This window comes from Bison bison, unplaced genomic scaffold (assembly GCF_000754665.1).
Source record: "Bison bison bison isolate TAMUID 2011002044 unplaced genomic scaffold, Bison_UMD1.0 scf7180017864349, whole genome shotgun sequence".
Taxonomy (NCBI): domain Eukaryota; kingdom Metazoa; phylum Chordata; class Mammalia; order Artiodactyla; family Bovidae; genus Bison; species Bison bison.
This window is the reverse complement of record NW_011494921.1, coordinates 2,333,183-2,340,316: the sequence shown is the minus strand read 5'-3', so window position 1 is coordinate 2,340,316 and position 7,134 is coordinate 2,333,183.

Genomic DNA, 7,134 nt, shown 5'->3' with positions numbered 1-7,134 from the left:
TCTCTTTCAGAATTTTCCACAGTTTATTGTGATCCACACAGTCAAAGGCTTTGGCGTAGTCAATAAAGCAGATGTTTTTCTGGAACTCTCTTGCTTTTTCCATGATCCAGCAGATGGCAATTTGATCTCTGGCTTCTCTGCCTTTTCTAAAATCAGCTTGAACATCTGGAAGTTCACAGTTCATGTACTGTTGAAGCCTGGTTTGGAGAATTTTGAGCATTACTTTACTAGCGTGTGAGATGAGTGCAGTTGTGCAGTAGTTTGAGCATTCTTTGGCATTGCCTTTCTTTGGGATTAGAATGAAAACTGACCTTTTCCAGTCCTGTGGCCACTGCTGAGTTTTCCAAATTTGGTGGCATATTGAGTGCAGCGCTTTCACAGCATCATCTTTCAGGATTTGAAATAGCTGCACTGGAACTCCATCACCTCCACTAGGTTGTTCTTAGTGATGCTTCCTAGATTATATCACTCTTTTTCTTAAAACCTTCTAGAGGCTTCCTGGTGCAATGACTATAAAATGCAAAAATATTTACTGTGGCAAATAAACCCAACATGTTCTGGCTCTGACCACTTACACTTTTAGCTACATGAATTAGAATCCCAACTACAATGACTTAAACACTGTAACACCTAAACCAGCAAGAGTTGTAATAAGCACTTTACCCTTAACCAAGTAAGAGGTGTATTTTTTTTTTTTCTGATGTAACAAAAAGTCTAGAGGTTGGCAGTGCAGGGCAGATAGAGCTGCTCAGCACAGTCCTTGAGGAACCTGCTCTGCCATCTGGCTTCTCCCTCCACCGTCCTTAACATGCGACTTTGTCATTGTTACAAAACGGCTGCTCCAGCTCCAGGCATCGTGTCTGCACTGCAAGCAAGAAGGGAGAGAAACTGCAGAGAGTGAACGTGCTGCATGCCGTGGAGTCAGTCACTTTTAATGAGGAAAAGAGTCATTTTTCCAGAACCCCCACCAGTAGTTTTACCTTGTTTAGGACAATTTCACAAGGCTACTGAGTACGAGAGAATCAAGTGGTTTAGGACTCTTTTTTCTTCATTTCCTTATCTCTTCACTCCAGTCTCCAAGCTCCAGCCATCCTAGCCTCTGTTCCTAAAACACCTCATCCTTCACATACAGATGGCTAATAAACACATGAAAAGATGTTCAACATGGCTCATTATTAGAGAAATGCAAATCAAAACTACAATGAGATACAACCTCACACCAGTCAGAATGGCCATCACCAAAAAGTCTACAAACAATAAATGCTGGAGAGGGTGTGGAGAAAAGGGAATCCTCTTGCACTGCTGGTGGGAATGTAAATTGATACAGCCACTATGGAAGATGGTATGGAGATTCCTTAAAAAGCTAGGAATAAAACCACCATATGACCCAGCAATCCTGCTACTAGGCATATACCCTGAGGAAACCAAAATTGAAAAAAAAAAAAACACATGTACCCCAGTGTCCATCGCAGCACTAGTTACAATAGTTAGAACATGGAAGAAACCTAGATGTCCATCAGCAGACGAATGGATAAAGAAGCAGTGGCACATATTCACAATGGAATATTACTCAGCCATAAAAAAGGAGTGCATTTGAGTCAGTTCTAACAAGGTGGATGAGCCTAGAGCTTATTGTGCAGAGTGAAGTAAGTCAGAAAAGCAAATATCATGTATTAACGCGTATATGTGGAATTTAGAAAGACGGTGCTGATGAACCTGTTTGCAGGGCAGCAGTGGATACACAGACATAGAGAACAGACTTATGGATACAGCTTGTGGGAGGAGAGGGACAAGGAGAGGGTGGGAGGTATAGCGAGAGCAACATGGAAACATGCATTACCACAGGTGAAACAGAAAGCCAAGAGAATTTGCTGTCTGACTCCGGGAACTCAAACCAGGCTCTGGAACAGCCTAGAGGGGCGGGATGGGGAGGGAGTGGGCAGAAGTTCAAGGTGGAGGGGACACAGGTACCCCTGTGGCTGATTCATGCTGATGTTTGGCAGAAGCCAACAGAATATCGTAAAGCAATTATTCTTCAACTAAAATAAATAGATTTAATTATAAATAAATAAACCAAATACCCCTTCCTCACTCCTCTCTTGATCCTAACACTTGAGGTTCCCTTTGCCCGAACTTCTCTCCAGATAACTGCGTGGCTCACACCTTCACGCCATTCAGACCTCTGCACTCAAGTCAACCCCTTCAGGCAGCTTTATCCGATCCCTCCAGCGAACAGTTTTTACCCCATTTCCGACCGCTCTCTTTAATTCTGTTTCTGTTGTTGGTATTATTTTCTTCACAGCGTTTTTGTTATTTGAAATATTCTGTTGTTTTTGTGCTGGTTGTCTACCCCTATTAGCACATAACCTTATAACGAGGAGGGTTCTGGTTTTGGTTTTGGTTTTCCTGTCTTCTCCCTGCTACATCCAGTGCCTTGAACATTGTCTGGAGCAGGGTAGATGCTGAGTTAATAGTCTGATTCTGAGTTAATGAATGGAACAATGGTTCTCCTATCTTGAATTTTCAACCCTTCTTTTCACTGCATTCCTAGACATCCATCTGTAACTCTGAAATGAGTAATAGCATAATGCTGTTTGGCTGTATTCGAATTTTTAAATTACATTTTGTGTTTTCTTGAATTACTGTGTTGTTTAGTCAGCTTGGCTTTTGTAAGCATGATTTTCTTGGTCATAAAATGTATTTGAGAAAATTCTTTCCAATTGTTTTTTATGTGCATTGGAACTTTTTTTACTTTCCCATCATTTATAAGTCTCTGCTTTAAATTATTCTAAGTATCTGTGCCATGAGCAATTCTTTCACATTTTCTGAGTGACTCTGTGTTGAAGGGACCACTATTCAGAACTGGTCCTTTTTCTGTTTTAAAGTCCAAGAAAATACATTAAATAATATTTCACAAATATTTCTACATCTCTTATGAGGTAAACAATTAAAATATTCACTTTTTCACATCCTGCTGTCCAACACATCACTAACCCTTGGAATATAAATATTTTTGACTGTCTGGTTTTTGTCTCTGATTCAAATTTGGTAGATAGAGTAAGTGACTTTAATGTGAATTTTCTGTTTTCCTTTTTACATTCCTGTAATACATTTTGCAGAGCATTATAGAAGGACTCTATTTTCCTTATCCCAAAGATTTAACATTTATTATGCTCAAAGCTTCTAAAGATTTGTGTGTGTGTGTGTGTAGATTTTTCCTTTATATTCACTTGTCCCACTGAGGTGACAAAAAGCTAGGAGAGCAAGAAGAAAAGAAAGAGAAAAAAGTTGCACCAAGCCTAGAAATCTTTTTCCCTTTTCCTCATAGGCATAAGTGAGAACCTTTCATAACCAGTCTTCTAAGACCTCTTGCTCCTTTTCACTCTGACTTCACTGATCAAGGCTGGGGAGCGTGGATTATCAGTAAAGTAGAAGTAAAAACCATGCTAGACTGACACAGGCGCTTCTTGACAATCCCAAGGCACGTCCTTTTTCACTTTTTTTAATCATCGAATTGTCCTAACCCTGGGGTTTCTTTCTAAAGAGACAAGAGTATTTGGATATACTGAGAAGGAGAATTAAACACGTGTGAAGACAAAAGCTGTTTCTTATAAGTGAAGTGAAAGTCGCTCAGTCATGTCCAACTCTTTGCGACCCCATGGACTATATAGTCCATGGTATTCTCCAGGCCAGAACACTGGAGTGAGTATCGTTCCCTTCTCCAGGGGATCTTCCCAACCCAGGGATCGAACCCAGAGTCTTCCACATTGCAGGCAGATTCTTTACCAGCAGAGCCACAAGGGAAGCCCAAGAATACTGGAGTGGATAGCCTTTCCCTTCTCCAGCGGATCTTCCCGACCCAGGAATTGAATCAGGGTCTCCCGCATTGCAGGTAGATTCTTTACCAGCTGAGCCACAAGGGAAGCCCTTATAGGTGAACCAGAATTGACCTTTTTGGCCGTGGGTTCCAGGCACTGGTCATCAGGCTGCCCGGTTGATGCTCTGAGTTTAGCATCAGGCCCTGGCTCCATCGCTATGCCCAGAGGCCACGGACACAGGCAGCTGTCCTCTGAGCAAGGCCCGCGCTACCAGGGACAGTGGGTCAATGCTTATTAACAATATCCCAGAGAAAGTGGTGCCCATCAAAGTTTAGGGTGCGCAAGAACCCCTGAAGAGCTCGATGATGCAATCATTTGTCTTTTCTCTCTCTCACGGAATAAGCTGAGAAGTGCAGAAGTGGAAGTGAAGATAACGCTAAACTAAGATCGGATATGGGCTTCCCAGGTGGCACAGTGGTGAAGAATCTGCCTGCCAATGCAGGAGACGCGGGTTCAGTCCCTCGATTGGGAAGATCCCCCGGAGTAGGAAATGGCAACCCACTCCAGTATTCTTGCCTGGAAGATTCCATGAATAGAGGAGCCTGGTGGGCTACAGTCCGTGGAGTCTCAAAGAGTCAGACATGACTGAGAATAGCACAGCACAAGATTGGTATTCGATAGGCCAGATGTGGAACTCGGGTTCAACAAGCACGCCGGGTGGTTTTGCTGTAGATGGTCTGTAACTAACACTTTGAGAAAAAGTGCCCCAAACTATTTAAATGGGGGGAAAGGGTGACAGGGCTCATGCACTGAAAATCAAACCTGGTCTCCAATTTTTATATTAGCTTGCTGAACGGGGAGTATGAATAAAAGAATGAATGAAATGTTTTATTCAGGAACATTTATGAAGGGAACAATCCTTGCCACAGAAGCTCTCAGTTTCTTGAAAGATGCACAAGCAGCCCCCACTTGCTCGGTAAGCATACAATAGACACATACAATAGACACATACGTCTCTATTGAGATGGGGAGGGGAGGCTGAGGTTTATTGAGCTGCTAGGCATCGTGGAGACGGGTACCCTCCATGCTCCGCCTGGTGGAATGGAGCCAGGCCTTGGAAGAGAGATGACATTTGAGGAATGAATAAGGATTTCCCTGGTGGTTAAGGTGAGAACATTCCAGGGAGAAGGATCAAAGAGTACCAATGGACAGCCAGGCCAAAAATAATAATAATAATAATAATCCAACATATTTCCAACTCTGCTTGCTCCAGGGCTGGGCACAGGCAGAGAAATGGTGGGAGACTATTTCCTTAAGCTGCCATCAAAACCATGAATGCTTTAATACACTAAAACTCTCCCTTACCTGTCACAGGGCTGACACAGTTGCGATTTGCAGAATCACTCCGTATTTGCCACACTCGTGTTTGCAGTGGAGAAGCTACCATGATTCGTGTCTCAGTTTTCAAGTGTACATCAGCCTCAGTCCGGGCGCTTGGCATGAGGTCACGAAGCTGGACAAGTCATCTGATTTGTCATTCAGACTCTTCCTCAGAACATCTCTAACAAGCCCTGTAGAGTGGCTGCAAGCGTTTCCATTTGTTTGCGAAGGCTAATTCCACTCACTTTTCCCCACTGATTTGCCGTTACCTTTCTCCTTGGCTGGAAGGAAGCACAAGAGTAACAGAAGCCTGGAGAAGATGCTAAGGAGAAGAGGGTAAATGTGTGTGCTTAAGGACATTCCCCAGTCATAAGTAAAAGAATCCAGCATTGTCGGTGCTGTGCATATGAATAAAAATTTAACTCTAAGGAGCAAATTTTCTTTTAAGATTTTACATGTTTTGTTTTATTTTGTTTTCCAATCCATACTGTTTTTTTCTCTTTTTTCTGTTGTTCAATTTACTTGACCTTTTTTTAAATGAATTTTATCATCAAAATAATTAGCCTCTTGAATATATATATGCATAAAGGAAAATCTAACAACTATTGAACCAGGAACAGAAAACATTATTATATAAAATACACTTCTCTGATCATATTCATTGGTCACAGTAATAAAACTGAAGACTCCTTAAAGGCCACCTACATAGCCACCAGCAATGGCCCATGATCACCTACGCATAGAAACTAGGAGTGTTTATAAACATTTATAGCAGTTTGAGAAATATTTTCTCTTTTAGCTCTAAAAACAAATTTAAACTGGGACTTGTATTTTTTTAAATTTTTTTCCATTGTGTTTTTCTAGCCAAGTCTCTTTATATTATATAAAAAACATCAGAACATAATAGATTAGAAAATAAAAGTGACTGATCCATCACAGATAATTCGAGATGCCCTGATCTAAGATAACCCTCAGACCTATGACAATAGTAATTACAACATTTTTACAGCTGACGAAGCTTCATGTTTTGCAAATATTCCCTCGATCTTGAGTGCAACCTTTCTAATTGTGAGTCTTCATTTTACAGAAGAAGAAATCCATCTCCAGAGAGGTTAAGTGAATCATTCAAAGGTCAGATAGCAATTTTGAGGCAGACCTAGTACCAAGACCTATGGCCCCTGACTCTGCGAAAGGTTTTCTTCTCTCCTACCAAAACTCAGAACCATCTCTTTAAAAAAAAAAAAAAAAAATTAAGTTTCAGAAAGCTTAAGAAAATACCAACATGAAGAAGGAATGTTTTCTAAAAAAGCTTCAGAGTGTGATTGAGTTGTATTGTTTAAAAATACTTTTCTGTTTATGCCTGACTTTCATGCCAGCAGAGATATCAGGGATCCATAATGCACATACCTCTCTTCCCATTATACAGATGGGAAAAACAAAGACCTAAAAACAGGTATCCCCAGCTTCTTGAAAGTTCTCTTTAAGCCATTTCATGTTTATGAAAGGCCTACATTAGTATCTGTTTTCACTAACCCCAAAAGAATCTAAAGAGGAGTTTTGCTTTTAGGAAAAGAGGTGAAACAAAAAATAGCAGTCTGCATGCGTTTCGCAGCCAGCCCTTGGAGGCATCCTGCAGCCTCAACCATAAGAACGGCGCCACCAAGCCCCTTGCCCGGAACTAGGAACTACACTCGGCCGCTCAGCAACCCGCCCTGTAGCTTTCTACCGCAGGAGCCTCTGTGCTTTGTCCCTGCTTAAGCATCGGTCGGCGAGATGAATCTTAAGGTAATCGTTCCTCTGCTTTCCTGCTCCCGTAACATGCCCAGATCTGTGGTGGAACTGTGGCGAAAATGAAAAGAAGATGGTTGCCCCTGTCTTTGGGGAGTTTATAGTCCAGCTGGGGTGATCATAAAGAATGTACTTAAAACAGTCCCAG